Below are 15,770 nucleotides of genomic sequence, written 5' to 3' on the forward strand. Positions count from 1 at the left end.
GGCGCGCGCTGATTGGACGGCGCTCCCCGCGGCGCGGGCCCGCAGCCGGGCGCCCTGCTCAGCCAGCGCCAGCGGCCGCCGCACCCAGCCGCGCCGGCGAGGACATGGGCAGCCGCGGCGCGCCCACCCTCCGCGCCGGTGAGTGCCGCGCTCCGGGAACCCCGGCCGGGCGGCCGCTGGGGCTGGGCGGCGGGAGCTCCCTGGAACGGCCGGTGACCTTGGGGCAGCCTCTCAGGAGATAGGCGTGGGGTAGAGAGAGCTGCGCGTGGCCCATGTGACATGTCGCGGGCGAGAGGGTTAACTGCATGTGACGCGAAGGGCTGAAGTTGGGCATAGAGCGCAACTGGCGTTGCATTTTCGCGGGGGCTGCATGCTAGCGAACCAACCGACGCCCGGAGGGACTGTTTGGGAGAGCTGGGGTGGTGCACGGATTGCCAGGGGTAAAGGCGAGTCAGCCGACCCACTACTCAGAGTGAGTGACCTTGGGTAGGTTAACCATCTGCTCTTCCGCCCCTTCGCTTTTTCTCATGTTTCAAAGGAGGGGCTGGGGGTCTTTGCAGTTCCAGAATGCTGTTGTGCCATCCTACTGCGAGCTGAGAAAGAGCCTTAAAGTACGGTTCTGCAGGTACCGGAGATGCAAAGCTTAACCATGTTTATTCTAGGAGGGGTTTCCATTAATTGGCTCCTAAAGTGGTAAGAAATGTTATCGTTGTCTGGAAGATTATGGAGCAAGCAGTCGGTGGTCCGGAGAATGGCTTCTTAAGATGCACAGGTTAAAACCTCTTAGGTGCCCTAAAGACATGAACAAAATCAGGATTAATGCTCCTAAGTTCGTCTTTCTTGTAGTTAATCTAATAGGAAACTTTGTATTTGAACAGGTAAAATCAAAACCCAATCGTGGCAGGCAGCAGCAAATTAAGTGAGTCATTTCTTCAATGTGCACGAGGTTTATGTGTGTGTGTGCGCGCGTGTGTGTGTGCGTGTGTGCGCGTGCGCTCTCGTCCTCAGCTTAAAGTCTGTGTACGGCAGTGTTAGAAATTATTTCGTAGGAGTAACCAGAAATAATGCTAGAATTCGAATCCACAAAAGTGCAGCTCTCTCAGAAGCAAGGGCAAACATTTGCAACTTGCTTTTAAAATAAGAGTTAGGTTTGTGGAGTAAATATATTCTTTATTGAGAACCATCCCCAGATTTGCACATTGTGTCTGCCTTCTGGGCTCTGTCACTGAATGTGCGTGTGTGTGTGTGTGTGTGTGTGTGTGTGTGTGTGTGTGTTGGGGGGGGGTTCCGTGGCACTTATCCTATTTTTAGCATTGACTGGTACTAAAAAAAAGACACTTAGGCCGCCTTCCATATCCACTGCCTATAAACTTCCCTCTTCCACGGAGGGGAATGGAGGAAATACCCTCTCACAGGTACCCCTGGTTGGCCCTTCTGACTTTCTACTTAAAGGCTACCCTTGATTTTCATTCGAACCTGATTTCATCTGTATAAGAACGTGGGTTGGGAAGACACAGTTTCCAATGCTAATGATTAAGCTTCTGCAAGCTTGTTTACCTGAGGGCTTAATAACCTTTAATGTGTTACATGTTAGAAATCTGAGAGCATACGGATAGAAAAATCCTTAGTGCCCAGGGATTCAACCACGAAGCCCTACCAACCATTTAATGAACCACACCACATGGTGCTTGGAACCCTCATTAGCGCATTATTCAGCCTCCTCTCTCTGCAGGCCACTAGGCTGTGTCACTCCGACCTGGCTTTCAATGTCTTGTTTCTTGTACCCTGCAGCCACACTCTTGCATTTTCATTTTTTCTGTAGCTGAGCCCACCTTCTCTCCCGAGCACCAGAGCCTGAGTGAACAACTTCCCGCAGAAGAGCCTTCTCTAGTGTCCTCTGCCGTCTCACCAGAGTAGGGATGCTCTTCCGCTTGCTCCTTAGTGCTGCCTCCAAACCAATGCACCATCACCAACCAAGTCTCCTCTCGGAAGGTAGTGCTGTCTGCTTATGCCCCTACCCTCCTTCTTATCTTCTGGTCCAGTGCTTCCCAAACCTGGGGGCTCCTTAGAATCACCTGGGACATTTTGAAAAACTTGGGACTCCCTCAAATATACCAAATTAGAATCATTGGGGGCTGGGGTAGGGTGGGGGAGTAAGACCTAAAAATCCCTACTTTAAAAACAAACCCCAAAAGGAGGAGCAGCAGGAGATGATGAAGAGAGAAACAGAACTCTCTGGGCAATTCTGATGTACACTCAGGTACAGTGGGGATCTCTTCACTTGATGCCTCAAAAAAGTGATAAACAAACAAAAAACATGAGCAGCCAGCTTCATTCTCTTCTCTGCTTTGTCTCTTGCTAGTGACTTTGGGGTTTGTATTGAAGCTCTCTTAATTCTTTGACCTTGAAGTTCCTCAACATCTATTCCTATAGCCTCAGTTTCCACTTTGCTTCAACTAACATCTTGGACTTGTTCAGTCTTGAACAAGACTGAACCTTCGAGATCTTGAACTTGGACTTCAGCCTACTTAGCTGATACTACCCACATACTGCTCTGGATTTTAACCATCGCTGAGGACCCTGGTCCCTTAAGTACTTGCTGTTCCAATCCTTCAGCTCCTCTGTGACTCTGTTTCTCCACTTGTGGCATGTAGGTTGCTAGCCATTTCCATTCTGTCTGGGATCCCAGAATCCTTTGTTTCAAAGTGTTGGGCTTCTCATATTCCAGTCCTCAATCCAAAATCAACCCCCCTTGCCTGCTTATTCTTCTCCTAGCCTGCCACATTATCCAGGAGGAAGTCACAAAGACCGTTGGACAGGTTCCACTGAAAATTTACGCTGGCTCTAATTTCACCAGATAAATTCTCACTTTACCTTCCTCAAGGCCCCCAAGCATCTTTCTCTTCCTCTCTTTGTCCTTCTTTATTTCGTCTTTCTCAAAGGAAGAAAATGTCTACAAGTCCCTTCCCCAGGGTTAATCCACATGCACTCCACACTCTTCATTCTCTGGACTTGATTCCTTCCTTCTCACCTCTTTTGGGAACTGGCTGCGTTTGTTATTCCTCTTCTCCAGCGTCTTTGGTCCTTCCTTAATCCGCCCCAACCCTTACTCCACCATATGGGTCATCCTTCCCATAAGAAACTGTGGTGGGGTCCTCGCTCTGTCCAGTAGAATTTTCTGTGGTGAGAAAAATATTTTATATCTGCACTGTCGCATATGGTAGTCACTATCCACATGTGGCTCTTAAGCACACAGAGTGTGGCTAGTGTGACTGAGGAACCAAGTTTTCCATTTTAGTAAATTCTAAACTAATTTAAATCCAATTGAAGTAGTCAGATAGGGCCAATGGCTATCGTGTGGGGTAGCACTGTTCTTGACCCTGCTACTCTGTTGAACTGTCCTCAGGTTCTCCTCTTTGTCCACTCACCTGTTCTGGTTTCACCCTCATTTTTCTGTTGAAACTGCTTCCTCAGGGGGCTCTGTCGTAGGTGTCCTGGCTGCAGATCTGAGGCCTTTGCCCTGTCTTTCCCCTCCTTGGTCCCTGCCCTGCGTCTCCTGGCAGCAGTCAGCCCTTTGTGCCTCTCTCTCTCCCTGTCTCCATGACGCTGGTTGTCCAGGCCCACTCGTACCTCACTTGTTTCCTTTTTCTTCCTGGCCTGTAGACACGGGGATGCTGTGAGATCCTGTCCTTGGTCTTTCCTTTCCTTTTCCTCCTCCCTTCTCCCTGCCCCAGCCTCACCTCTGAGCCCGCAGTAGTATTTAAAGAGCACTGGGCGCTTTCCCCGCGCCTCACTGGGCGCCCTCGCCCACTTGTACTACTTCCTCTAATCCTCACTCCAACTCTGTGAGGCAGAGACTCTGATTACTCCCGTTATGTAGGTGCAGAAATTGAAGTCGAGGGAGATTTGAATAACTTAAAGAAAACACTGCTTTCAAGGAGCAGACCTGGGAAAGGGACTCCACCAGTCTGACCTCAGAGCCCCACTTTTAATCCTGTTTACCCAGGGCCCCCAGGTACTTCAAATCTATATTTTGGGGCCTGAGCTGTTGCCCACATTTCACTCAGCATGTAATACTCAGAAGCCTGACTGCTTTGTCTCTACCTTGTCTTCCTGGCTTCTGTAATCATTTTTCCCCTTTTTAAACCTTTTACTTTGAATAATTCAAATTTATAGAAAAGTTGCAATAACTGGCCAGATACAGTGGCTCATGCTTGTAATCCCAGCACTTTGGGAGGCCGAGGCGGGTGTATCACCTGAGGTCAGGAGTTCCAGACCAGCCTGGCTAACATATAGTGAAACCCCGACTCTACTAAAAAAAAATGCAAAAATTAGCTGGGCATGGCGGTGAGTGCCTGTAATCCCAGCTACTCAGGAGGCTGAGGCAGGAGAATCGCTTGAACCCAGGAGGTGGAGGTTGCAGTGAGCCAAGATCGCACCACTGCACTCCAGCCTGGGCGACAGAGCAAGACTCCGTCTCTCAAAAAACAAAAAAGAAAAGAAAAGAAAAAGAAAAGTCGCAATAATTAAAATAATTCCCAACATACCTTTCAACCAAATTCTCTAAATATTAATTTTTACCACACTTGTTTTACCTTTCTCGCTCTATCATATTCTCTCATTCTCTCTCTCTGTGTCTGTGTATCTGTGTGTTTATGCACACACATATGTATGCACACACATATGTATGCACACACACATATACACACACACACGTGCATATGTTGTCATTTTCCCTGAACCATTTTAGAGTGAGTTGTAGACATGATACCCCTTTGTCCCCCTAAATACTCAAGTGTATATTTCCTTTTAAAAAGGACATTTTCTTGTATAAGTGCCAAAATCAGAAAATTAGCATTAAGAGCTATTATCTAATCAATAGGCCTTATTCATGTGTCATCTATTGACCTAATAATGTCCTTCATGGCAAAAGAGGAGAAAAAAAGATCTTTATTGTTTTGTTTTTGAGACGGAGTCTTGCTCGGTCGCCCAGGGCGGAACGCGATGGCACAATCTTGGCTCACTGCAGCCTCCGCCTCCCTGGTTCAAGCAATTCTCCCGCCTCAGCCTCCTGAGTAGCTGGGATTACAGGCACCCATCATCATGCCCGGCTAACTTTTGTAATTTTGTAGAGACAAGGTTTCACCACGTTGCCCAGGCTGGTCTTGAATTCCTGACCTCAGGTGATCTGCCCGCCTCGGCCTCCCAAAGTGCTGGGATTATGGGCATGAGCCACTGCACCTGGCCAAAAAGATCTTTTTTAAAAAAAGATGTTTTCTGGTCCAGGATCCAATCCAGGATGTGTTACGTTCGTTGTCATACCTCTTTCATTTCCTCTAATCTGGGACCATTTCCTAGTCATTCTGTCTCTCGTGAACCTTGACACGTTTGAAGGGTGCAGGTCAGTTATGTAGTAGAATGTCCTGTAGCTTGGCCTTGTCTGATGTTTCTCATGAGTAGTGGAGTGTGTCCCTCTCAGTGCATTCCTTGATGACGTTAGTGCCATCATCCTCTTCTCTGTAACCAGAGCTTGAACACCTGGGGTTATTCTGACTTTCTGTTCCTTGCACTCCCACACCAGACAGTCATTGAGTCAAGTTGAGGTGTCCTCTGCACAGTCTCCCTCCATTCGTCCTTTCCTTTCTGTGCCTACTGTCTCTCTCCTGTTTGGGGCAGTTGTGGAGTGAAGGCCTGTGCACACTGGCCTCAATCGACTGTTCCAGCCTAATTGGCCGCTGCTTAGCAACAGGAACCCAAGGGTCCCATAGTCCTCACCAATCAGTATTTCCTCTGCTTTGCCCCCTCTCCACCCCTTCTCATGCTGCTCTGAATTCACATCATTTACCCTTTTGAATATTAGACTCAAATGCCTGCTTCTCAAATGCTTTTCCTGATGGCCCAGTTCAAACTGATCCTGCCTTCTGCCCAGTGGCACTGACCAGCCCCTCCATTCTTGCACAGTGGCTTGCTAGTGTTATTTCCCTGCAGAATGGAAGTTCCTGCAGTGCGGGGGCTGTGTCTTGTTCAGCACTGTAGAGGCTCAATGAATATTTGTTGACTGGACTAAATTATTTGATGAAATCATTAAGCAAGTGCACAGAATAACCATGGAGCTGTCTGCTAGCACGTGGTATGCGATGGTGGATGTGAGACCCATGCTTTACCCGAAGAGTCAGGTGGGTGTTGGCTCAAAATAGGATCTTTTTAGTAAAACGGTGGATAATTTGAGAAGGCATTTTCATGTTGTAAGTGGAAAAAATGATTCTTCTCTGATGACATCTTAACGTCGTGTGTATGTGTCAAGACAAAGAAAGAGCATATTTGATTTTTTAAAAAAGAGTAGAGAAACTAACATAGCATATTAAAAATGGCCCATCTAGTTCTTCACATGCCAAATGAGCAGCTGAATGTGAGAGGAGTAGTTTCTCCAGCTCCCTTCCTCCCTGGGAGCCCTGGAGCCACCTGCCTCCTCTGGCTGTCTGGCCTCCTCTCTCTCCTCTGCTGTCCTTCAGCACTGCCTCCCCACTCTACTCACTGTTTCTCTCCTCCCGTATTTCACTCTTTCTGCCTTTTCCTCTCTCTTAGTAACTCTTCTACTGTCCTCCTTCTCCCTATTGATTGTTTTATTTTATTTTTTGACTTATTGGATGTAGTTTTATGTTCCATGAGTTTTTCCCTATAAAAGCAGGTGATTTTTGGAAAAAGAGAAAACCCAATTGCTTTTTATGCCTTGGTGGTCTTTTGTTGACTCTTTCCATAGCTCAGTGGTTCTTGTTATTTTACAAATGTAGCTATCAGAGATAATAAAATGGTTTATCGGAAGGAACATAATTACCTCTTTCTGGTACACTAGGAAAATTACTAGGAATGTGCTGGTTGATAAATATCAAAAAGCCTAAAATTTTCAGTTGCTACCAAGGGAACATTGGTACTTGAGGTTGAAAGTCAGATCTCAGTGTGGTGAAAACTCGGATTTCCGGATGGCGAGCTGCTGAGCTTACTGGGAACTTCAGTCTTCCTCCCTGAAGATGTCTGCATTTGCTGACCGGTGGTCACCCCCTGCCCCACTTCAGAACGCGTTTGTGGAGAAGACATTCTCTCTGGATGAAGCAACTACAGAAGTGCAGGCAAGACATTCTGCTGCCGTCGCTGATTGTGGCTTAAATAAAAAGCATGTTTATGTGGGAGAGAATGTGTGGGGGTTGCTTTCGCATTATGGAATTCTTAAAATTGTTGAACCGGGAAGATGTTATTCAGAAACCCCTGGTGCCTTCAGCTTGTTTTTTGTTTATTTCAGGTTTCTATTCTCCCTCAGTTTTAATTATCTCTGGAAAAACTCAAGAGTCCTCCCCTGCTCCTAAAATAGTTATAAAATTAATGTGCTGTACTCAAGTCGTTACTCCATGTAAAAGAGTAAAAGACTCCCATGTTAAGGAGAGAATTCCAGCTTCCTGTCTCTGAGTGTGAGAAAAAGGGCATAGACTGGAGACTGGATCTTTCTTCTAAGCCTAAATTCTTAGCTTTTCAGCCAGCGATTCGTAGAGGGTAGAACCAAAAGTCACCACCAGCATTCTGTCTGTATGACAGTACACAGAATCGTGCTTTCCCCTGCTAGTTTAGTAGGTAGAGAGTTTACATGGGCTTTTAATAATACTTTTTCTCTTCTAGCTGTTGCACTTGGCAGATTCCTTTTTAAACATTTGGTAGTGTATCTTTTCTAATGCTAGAAAGAAAAGTTGCCAAATATTGCTGTTGATCATAGTAAAACACCCTAAAAGTAATGACTTCTTTTTTGGTGTGAGTGCCCAGGCCCACTGCAGGGTGACCACCAGCCTTCTGCCGAGCTCACAGCTGGAAGGGCACCTTCAGTCGGCAATCGATATGTCATTTGGGTAGAGCAACTCAACAATGAAAACAGTGGGTCTTCCCAAATTAGAAAAACAAAAAAGCGAATGAGCAAATAGGTATGAGTGTCCGTGAAGAGGCACTGTGCCAGGCTTCGTGGAGATTACAGGTTCCTGTAGGACGTGGTTCCCGCTGCCCTACAGCAGCTCAGCTGGGGAGACATCATCCATGAAAAGTTCAAATAACAATAGAAGATTTAAATAGCATTTCAAAATAGCTGTTATTAACAGAGGAGAACAAAAACCAATCTGTTTTTGCAAGGGTTCTCCTAAAAATGTTAACATTCTAAGCTGTGGAGAGTGGATTGAAGCAACATCAGAGACCAGTCATTGGGTTCTAGAGGTCTGTCTGTAAATCTGTCTGGACCTGACAGAGGCCATGTGTGTATTGCAGATTGACCGCCTCCCTTCATTTATGCAGAAATCTCTGCACTGGCTGGAAGAGCACTGTCAAATGTTGTAAGCATTCTAAAGTTCACCTTTGTGGGTCAGAAACACATCACCCCTCACCCTTCTACCTCCAACAGAATTCCCTTTATGAATGTGATAGAATGGAGGGGAAAGAATGCAAGTCTTGCTAAGTGGACTCAAGGCCATTTTCACAAAGGTCATTGAAAGTATCTGCTCTGGGACCCCTTGGAGGGACTTGCAGTTTTCCTGGAACCTCGAGTTTTTGGAATACTGTGCTGGCATCACTCCAGAACCACTGGACCTGTACAACATGCTGATTCCCTGATGCACAGGCGATCCAGGCTTCAGTCCCAGCTTTGATGAGAGCACCAGCCTCAAGCCTTGTTCTGTGCCCACGAGGAAACGAAAGTAAAAATTGATAGCAAACTTCTTTTAACTAAACCATAGTCTTTAAAGCCCAGAATCAGGCTTGTTTCTTGGTTTTGATAGCTGTAAATGAGCAATTTATGCTTTTTGTTATTATTGTCTTTCGCTGGTTCATTGTTTTCTTCAAGAAGGTTTTATTTAAATTTGTGTCATTGTGAATATAGCATACTTGTTACAGTATTTTGAAAATAAGGAAAAGCAGAATAAAAATGTACCCAGTGCCACTATTTACATTTCAATTTATTTCTTTCCACTGTTTTAAAAGATATGACTATACTAATACTTCTAGTCCTAGAATCCTTGTCTCACCCTCTCCAAGATGGTAGTAGGATTTCTGGGTTGCTGAGGTAATGTACAGTTGAAAAAATGTCAAGATGTGTCAGGTAAGCTACATCTGCTGTTGGCCTAAGGACAGATATTTTGGTGTGAGGATGCCCAATGTCTTAGAGACCATGTAAGGCCTCGATGACTTACCCAGCTTTCCCCAGATCAGCCTCAAAACCATAATGCCATGTGCATTCCTCAATATGCTAGCCAAGTATATTTCTTCCAAGGACTGCTCAGCTGTTCTAAAAAATTCTGGTCAGGAGTGGGGAGAGATGAGCTACCTATGAAGGAGACAGAGTATGCTTATTTGCACTGTTTTCATTTCCTTTGCACATAATTTGGAGGCATTTCCCCAATTGGGACAGTGTGGTTAATTTGTGGAAAGCTCCTGCTATTAGCATTGGTCCTTCCTTTAGCCTTGTCAATCTAGATACATTGGCTTGGGAAATTAGGCATCCTGACCTCAGTTGCACAGCCCTCTTCCTCCTTCTTTTACCGAAGCACATGATTTATCCAGATAACAACTATCCACACCACAGAGATAATTCCAGCAATTTGGCAGGGGGAAAGTTGGTAGGAGGATGAGTGAAGGGAGGGGAGGGGGAAACAGCATTAAAGGTAGCCTCAAGACCATGGAGGCATCTAGGCATAGAGGAGGAGGCCTCAGATAGAGGAGAAAAGGAAGGCAGATAATTGGTGGCCTGGGCACTCAGCAGGGCAATGGTTGCCTTGTCCTTGACTTGGAGTCTCCTGCCTCATCCATCTTTGCTGGCCCATGGTCAAGCAGTCATCTCACTGTGGGGAGAAAGGGAAGAGGGAGGAGCAAGAGGAGAAGGATGTGGTAATGGTGGCAGTGGTAGTGGTAGTAGATAACTTCAACATTTGCAGGATTGGCTGGGAGTGGTGGCTCAGGCCTGTAATCCCAGCACTTTGGGAGTCCTAGGTGGGCAGATCATGTGAGGTCAGGCGTTTGAGACCAGCATGGACAACATGGGGAAACCCTGTCTCTACTAAAAATACAAAAATCAGCTGTGTGTGGTGGCATGCACCTGTAATCCCGGATACTCGGGAGGCTGAGGCAGGAGAATCACTTGAACCCGGGAGGTGGATGTTGCAGTGGATGGAGATTGTGCCACAGCACTCCAGCCTGGGCCACTGAGTAAGATTCTGCCTGAAAAAAAAGAAATTGCAGTGTCCTTTAAACTCATTAGTCTAAATGTTTGCACCATCTAAATTGTGGTGCCTTGAAGCAAAGCGCTGGCTTCCAGGCCCTGGTTATAGTTCTAAATAATGTGTACTATTGTGCATTGTAGGATGTTTAGATAGATAGATAGATAGATAGATAGATAGATAGATAGATAGATAGATAGATAGATAGATGGATGATAGATAGATAAAGTATACTATAAATCCACCTTGGTGGGTTTTTTTTTTTCTTTTTTACCTTAACATTATAGCAAGGACATAAATACATAAATATATTCTTAGCTGTTTTTTTTGTTTTTTAGTTTTTTTAGAGACAAGATCTAGCTAGCTCTGTTGCCCAAGCTTGAGTGCAGTGTCATGCAGCCTTGAACTCCCGGGCTCAAGCAATCCTCTTGCCTTAGGTTCCTGAGTATCTTGGACTACAGGTGTTCGCCACCATGCCTGGCTAATTTATTTTTTATTGTTATTTTCTTGTGGAGACGGGGGCATTGCTATGTTGCACAGGCTGGTCTTGAACTCCTGGCCTGAAACGATCATCCTACTTCAGCCTCTAAAAAATGTTGGGATTACAGGCATGTAATCCATCATGCTTGGCCAGCTGTTAATATTCTTTTGAGTGGATGTGCTGTGTTCTAACTAACTGCTCTTCTATTGTTGGACATTTAACCAATAGCCATTTATGGAAATATTAACATCTAGTTAAGATCACATAGTATTAAGTGTGGATAAAATGCTTTAAGAGTAGAGATTTCATGGAGATTAGTTACTTTTGCCATGGAATTCCAATTTCATGGTCCTAGAAGGTATAGGGCAAGAGTGAGTTCTGTACATGCCCTGGAGAGTCTAACAATTTGACTCCCCTTTGAACTCTTGGTTTACATATTTTTTTTAAATGGGGGCAAGAAGAAGTAATTTCTTTCTTTTAAATTGATACAGTGAAAAATTAAGTTTAAGAAGTAAAAGATACATTTAGTCAAAGCCCCAAGTAGTCTACCTATTCCTCTCTATTTCTCACTTACAGAGAAATATGACTCTGATTTGGTATTTGTCATTTCCACATTCATCTTTAGATGTTACAGATTTGGCATATTATTTGGCATGTTTTAAACCTTTATAAAAATGACATTGTATACTGTTCGTATCCTTCTTCAGCTTACTTTTTTCACTTAATATATTTGTGAGATTCATTCACATTGGGACTTGTAATTATAATTCATTTCTTTTTCTCTTTCTTTCCTTTTTTTTTTTTTTTTTTGAGACAAAATCTCACTCAGTTGCCCAGGCTGGAATGCAGTGGTGAGATCACTGCTCACTGCAGCCTTGACCTTCCCAGGCTCAGGTGATCCTCCCACCTCAGCCTCCTTAGTAGCTGGGACAATAGGTTTGTGCCACCACACCCAGCTAATTTTTCTTTCATTCTTTTTTTTTTTTTTTTTTAATGGAGATGGGGTTGCCATGTTGCCCAGGCCCACTCCTGGGCTTAAGCCATCTGCCGCCTCGGCCTCCCAAAGGGCTGGGATTACAGGCCTGAGCCACTGCACCTAGCTGCTAATTCATTTATTTTCAATACTATTTGTTCTTTCATTGCATGAATGTATCATAGTTTATTCCTCCATTTGCCTAATGATGGGTGTTCATTCCCCACTCCTCATTTTTTTGCTATTAGAAACAATGCTACCTTAAATATTCTTGCAAATGTCTTCTTAAGAGCACATTTGGAAAGTTTTTTGAGGATTTTTTAGTAGTAGAATTATTAGGTCATTAGGTTTGTGCATCTTCAGCTTTACTAGATATTCAACATTGCTTTCTAAAGTGGTAGTATCAATTCACACTCCCATCTTGTGTTCCTGTTGTTCCATATATATTCTTGTCAATACTTGATCTTTTCATAATTGATTTTTGCCAGTCTGGTGTGATGAAATAGTATCTCTGGGGGATTTTATCTCTTATGGCAAATTAGATTTATTTTATAATTTGCTTCCATTGTCCAGAACAGAGCCAATGTTGCATATATTAAAAATAACAACAACAAAACTTATTCAAGTTCTTATCCTTCAATATTCTTTTAAGATTTGCCAAGCAAGACAGCCATTTGGAAATCTATTTAGACTTAAAACTTAGATTATAAAATAGATATTCTATTTCCAGTGAACAGAATTACACCCTATGTAGTTTGGTATTAGAACCCCAGCTGACTCCAACTGCTCACTGAGTACAGGTGACTGTCAGTTGGCTGGTCTCTGGATGCTGTATTCTCTTGGTTAGAAGCAAGTCACAGGTCCCACCCACACTCAAAGGGAGAGGACCATGCAAGGTGTGAACACTAAGAGACAAAGATGGTGTTGGGGGGCACGCTATGAGTCTGTCCACCACAGCAGGGACCATGTTTTGATCATCATGTTTCAGCATCATGGGTTCCAGTGTCATGGGTGTAGATCAACATTGTTAGAGTGATCAGAGATTATCAGGGGGCTGACTTACCTAGTCTGGTTCCCATCGGAGGTGAAATTCCAATATATTAATTCACATCGAGAAAAGTAGCTGGCAGATAGACTTGGGCTTGTGTTTGCCGATTCCTGTGTACTCTCCTTTTATGCACAGCTATATGGGAAGCTAAAAGATGTGGTTGATGAGTATGGACTCAGGGCAAGGAGTGAATAGGATTATCTTTACGGCTAATGTCACTGGACCATGAGAGCCTAATGCATCCCCCTCTATTATAGAACTTTTCCTGCTGCCCTGGATTCTTAGGTGCTTGAAAACACCAATAATTTTTTTTTTTTTTTTGAGATAGAGTCTCACTCTATCCAGCTCAGGCTAGAAGGCAATGGTGTGATCTGGGCTCATTGCAACCTCTGTCTCCTGGGTTCAAGTGATTCTTCTGCCTGAGCCTTCTGAGTAGCTGCGATAACAGGTGTGGACCATCACGCTCAGCTAATTTTTGTATTTTCAGTAGAGATGCGGTTTCATCATGTTGGCCAGGGTGGTCTCGAACTCCTGACCTCAAATGATCGGTCCACCTCAGCCTCCCAAAGTGCTGGGATTATAGGCATGAGCCACCACATCTGGTCACCAATACATTTTGTCTCTTCAAACTCTGCTTTTAGTAGACATGCTGTGTATACCATCCTCCTTTCTGGTTGCACATTCATTCTCAAGCCAGAATATAATTTAATTGATTATATTCAACAATATGAAATTACTTCAATTCAGTTATCTCTCCTGGACATTCACTCACCCAGCAAACATTTACTGATTAGCTCTGATGTGCTAGGTGCTTGGGATATAGCTGTGGACAATACAGCTCCTCATGGAGCATGCAGCGTAGAGCCAAAGATGGATATTGAACTAGTATGATGAGTGCTTGCCGATTTCAGTAGTGAGTGTCAGCAGTGTTGGATCATTTTTATAGATCAGCTGTTCCCATCTCTTCCTGATTCTTCAGATTTCATTGTCAGAGTCTCATCTTAACTTGAATTTTGCCGTCTTCCCCATTGGCTTTCTACACTACCTGCATCATTTTGTAGAACAAAGGAAAGGAAAATAAGATACCAAGAAGCTGAACTAATCCCTGATTGTAAATGCTATTTCAGTGAAAATGTCCATCATTAAAGGGCTGGCTAACAATTATGGTAGATCCATTCAGTGGAATATCACCCAGGCATTAAAGATGGTGATGTAGGCTGAGCATAGTGGCTCATGCCTGTAATTCCAGCACTTTGGGAGGCCAAGGTGGGAGGATTACTTGAGGCTGGGAGTTTGAGGCCAGCCTGGGCAATATAGTAAGACCTCATCTCTGTAAAAAATTGAAAAATTAGCCAGGTATGGTGGTAAGTGCCTGTGGTCCCAGCTACTCTGGAGGCTGAGGCAGGAGGATTGCTTGAGCCTAGGAATTGGAGGCTGCAGTGAGCTATGACCAAGCCACTGTACTCTAGCCTGGGTGACAGAATGAGACCCTGTCTCACACAAAAAAATTTTTAATGGTGATGTATATCTTTATATATTGGTATGGAATCATGCTCATGATGTAGTGTCAATTCGAAAATGCAGCATACACATAGTCTATGAAGTATTATTATATTATATTATATTATATTACATTATATTATTTATTTAGAAACAGGGTCTCACTCTGTCACCTGAGCTGGAGTGCAGTGGCATGATCTCAGGTCACTGCAGCTTCCAACTTACCAGGCTCAGGTGGTCCTCCTACCTCAGCCTCCTAAGTAGCTGGGACTGCAGGCATATACAAACATGCCTGGCTAATTTTTGTATTTTTTGTAGAGAGAGGGTTTTGCTATGTTGCCCAGGCTGGTCTTGAACTCCTGGGCTCAAGTGATCCTCCTGCCTTGGCCTCCCAAAGTGTTGGGATCATAGGCATGAGCCACTGCTCCTGGCTGAAAGTTTTATCTTAAAAAATAGTTATGTATTCTATCAGATGTGCATAAAGGGACATTAGCCAGGGAAGGGAAAGAAGCCAACCCTTACTGGAAGCTTATCCAGTGCCCTAAGGCCAGACACTGTTCTGGATATTCCATAGCCTCCTGTGGCTAATGCCTGGTGATGCAGAGGCTGAGGTCCTAGGTTCAAATCTCTGCTGTACTCCTTCTTGGCCACGTGATGTTGGGTCAGTTGCTGAACATTTCTAAGTCTCTGTTTCCTCTGGTTCAATGTTGATAATAAGAGTATAATACTTTACAAATGATTGTGAGGGTGAATGAAACTAATGCACATAAATGTGCTTCATGAGTACCTGACCTTCTTGAGTAAGCAGTTACTCGTTACGTTATGTGTGAGTAGCTGTTATGTGACCCCTAACTCAACCAACTAAGGTGGGCCCACTGAGATCATACAGATAGTGGGGAAGCCAGGATTGAAGCAAGAGCCTTTCTGATCCTACTACCATGTTTTCTATGAGAGAAAAATATGTTGGACTGTAGTTGTGCAAAGGGAGAGTGAGAGAAAGAGGGATGAGAGAGACAGTAGAAGAAGGAAAACAGGCAGTAAAAATGGGAAGTTAAGAAAAAGAGCAAAGGAAAATGAAGAGGACTCAATGGTGGGGAAAGCAAAAAAAAAAAAAAAAAAGTGGAAGAGAGGAGGCAGGAAGAAGGTAAGGGAGAAGAGCTGGAAGAGGGTAGGGAGGGAGGCAAGAGGAGAGAGAGGAATGAGAAGTGCTAGGTGAATCTCCACACCTCTCCTGCTACTCCAGCCAGATCCCATCTCTGGGTGCCTGAATTCCCAGTCTAGTCACCAGGGCCTTGGGCCTGCATGCACCACTGTGACTCCCCATCTCCTCCGACTCCTGCCTGCCTGGGAGGCCCTTGCCTTCTACCATCCCACGACTTCCTATCACTCCTCAGGGCCTGGGGATCAAGTCCAAAGGCCTGAGGGTGCTGTTGGAGGTGAATTAGGGAACAACATCCAGCTGTCTTTCCAGACGAACCTTCCACTGTTCCTGCCCTCTATCCTTTCACTCTGTTTTTAGCTATAAGGAAA

At 44.5% G+C, this 15,770-nt stretch overlaps 1 protein-coding gene across 1 annotated transcript in view; it reads left to right on the forward strand.

Annotated features, from left to right (window-relative positions):
• Positions 1-52: 52 nt before the first annotated feature.
• Positions 53-15,770, forward strand: part of LOC116463751 (protein FAM81A) — a gene marked incomplete at its 3' end in the record, with an annotated part of 70,860 nt that continues 55,142 nt past the window's right edge. Inside the window, exon 1 of the mRNA XM_058434831.1 lies at positions 53-138. The remainder of the gene's footprint in view (positions 139-15,770) is intronic.

This window comes from Hylobates moloch, unplaced genomic scaffold (genome assembly GCF_009828535.3).
Source record: "Hylobates moloch isolate HMO894 unplaced genomic scaffold, HMol_V3 SCAFFOLD_58, whole genome shotgun sequence".
NCBI classification, from domain to species: Eukaryota; Metazoa; Chordata; class Mammalia; order Primates; family Hylobatidae; genus Hylobates; species Hylobates moloch.